Source organism: Montipora capricornis, chromosome 6, assembly GCF_036669925.1.
Source record: "Montipora capricornis isolate CH-2021 chromosome 6, ASM3666992v2, whole genome shotgun sequence".
NCBI classification, from domain to species: domain Eukaryota; kingdom Metazoa; phylum Cnidaria; class Anthozoa; order Scleractinia; family Acroporidae; genus Montipora; species Montipora capricornis.
The window spans coordinates 21,618,263-21,620,762 of record NC_090888.1 but is presented as its reverse complement, the minus strand read 5'-3'; positions in this window follow the sequence as shown (position 1 = coordinate 21,620,762).

The window sequence follows — 2,500 nt, the reverse complement described above, 5'->3', positions numbered from 1 at the left end:
GGCCCTTGCTGTCGGCATATAGCGAAAAACCTTTAATCCATCATTGCCATCGCCGGCCAATGCTCGAAGGTTCGCAGTTTGGATCAAAGGGTTTTACACTTGTTAGTAGATCATCCACTTTTATAGAGGCCATAATTTAACTCTCACGACCTAAAAGATTATTCTCGTCGCCAGACGTCGTGTCTTAATCGTGTATTGAAACCGATTCCAATGGATTATCAAGCCACACCAGAAACACTCTGAATCTAATCCGCCAAGCTTTTAATAATAATCCCATCACTTTTTGCACTGCTAGATACATCATGTAGGATGCACTGAACATACACTACAGTGAACCTTACTATTTCCCTCAATACCAAAACTGGAAACAGTTGGTAGTATTGAAAAATTACTATTACAGCTCCTATTATTCTCAAAGTTTAAAGGTAGCCTTCAGGACTTCCTGTAAATTTGGGCGCAACATTGGATCGACTTCCAATGTCTAAGTGAACACTTGTGGGACAGGACCTAAATTTGCTTTACTAAAAGTAGACTTGACTACTTTTCCAAAACTGTAGATGTCACTTTTTCGGCTCTGTCCACTTTTGCCGGTGACGATCTCTGGAGCAATGTGTGGAAAATCCTCCATGTACTTTTTTTGTTTCTCCTGGGACATAATCTTTGGTCCTTTTACACTGCCCATTGGAAGGCTCTAGCCAAAGTTGATAGTTGCTGGATTGAAGGCTCCATCGACGATATCCAAAAGGACACTGTTCGCCTTAATGTCATTGTGTAAGAAGCCAATGTCGTGCACATGGACTAAGGCGCTGGCAACTGATGATGTCGACGCAGATAGCTCTGTCAAAGATCGTTCCACTGGATAATGCGCGGTGTATTGTCACAGATTTGTAATTTTCCCTGTCCCCGTGGAACTGCATAATGATGCGGAAAGGTGCCCGTTCGCTACAAATTCTAAACAGTAATGGAACGCCAGGATGATCCCCGAGCTTCCTAATTATGCGGGCTTCGTAAACCAGTTCCTGGCGGACCCTGTCTTCCACCTGACCATGTGTTTCGCATCTCCTGCTCCTACCACAAAATTCTTGCTGACAACCTCCATACCGCTGTACGAAGCGAGGTAACAGCACCCACAGCTACCACTGCCAAGAAGGTTGCTGCATATCGTTACATTCAATGGTGAAATTTCAAACGGTGCCACAGTTTTTGTCTTCTTCTCAGGCGCGTGTCCTCAGTGCGTTCTTTGAGTCCTTTTCCTGCCCGATGCATTGCAAACTGCAACCCCCGGTGGTCCTGCCATTTTATCATTTTTTTCTTTTTGCTTTTTCTGACCTCTGTTTTCATTGGTAGCTTCTACGTGGTCCACCGTTCTTGTATTCCTTGTTAATTCTCCACTTTTGAATCGCTCTTCCAGCAAACCTTTGGCCCTGTTCTGAATCCTTCAGCAACCATCAGCAATTCTCTCTTGCTTAGCCTTTTCTTTTTGTCCTTCTTTGCACCTCGGCTTTTGTCTTTTTCGTCTCTCTTTATGAATCCTTCTCTCCTCCTCGTTCATGGTGAATCAAAGCAGATTTCTGAAATTCTACTACCAAAGTTCTTTTCGAAGACTTGTGATGCGAACTGGAAATGGTCCAGCCAGATGTTGAAAACAACCCTGCAGTAAGTCATGAGAATTTATCCTTGTTAAGTAAGCAACTCAGTATAGCTTTTTGATGTCTCGCAGAAAGATAAAACGCCCAAAAAGAAATTATTTTCATTGCCTCTCTTTTAGCGTTCTTATTCTTCCAATCACTTTCTTTCTTAATTCATCCTACTATGTTACAGCATGAAGCATCTTCAGACAGATGCAGATTAAAGGAATTTTACAGTTTGGAAAAATACTTTTTTGTGTATTTGGGAGAATTACTATAGCGATCTATTGTTCAGGCCTTATTCAGTTGTAAAATTCTCACCACCTAAATCTCCATTTTCGCTTTGAGAAACTTCCTCTTTGACACTTTAAAGGGGAACTCCGGGGTAAAATTGAAGATATTTTGTATGTTTGGCCTCGGGTTTATGTCTCAATTTTTGATAACATCATTCCCATATCGTTTCATTCAAATGAAATATTGCACCTGAAAGACGACCGAAAATGCAAATAGAAATCCGCCATCTTGAAAATTGCCCGCTTGTTCAGAAAGCGGTCAGCGTATCATCGTGTGACGTAGAATCGTCAAACCCAGAGTTGTGTACAATATTTTGCATTGGCGAAGAAGGGGCTTTTGCCTTTATATCATCGCTAAAAGTGGCCGATTCTGGGACGTATTCTAATAAAATCGATGAGGAACATGCCTGCGAAAGTTTTTCAATTCGGGCGTACCAGTTTGAACGTCGTGTGAGCTCTGATCAAGCGGTTAGCAACCCTGAAGACTTAGGCGACAAATGCATGGCAAGCGATGAAATGTAATACTGCGAAATTCAGACTGGTATGTTGTACGAGTTATCCGTTAATTGTAATTCTATA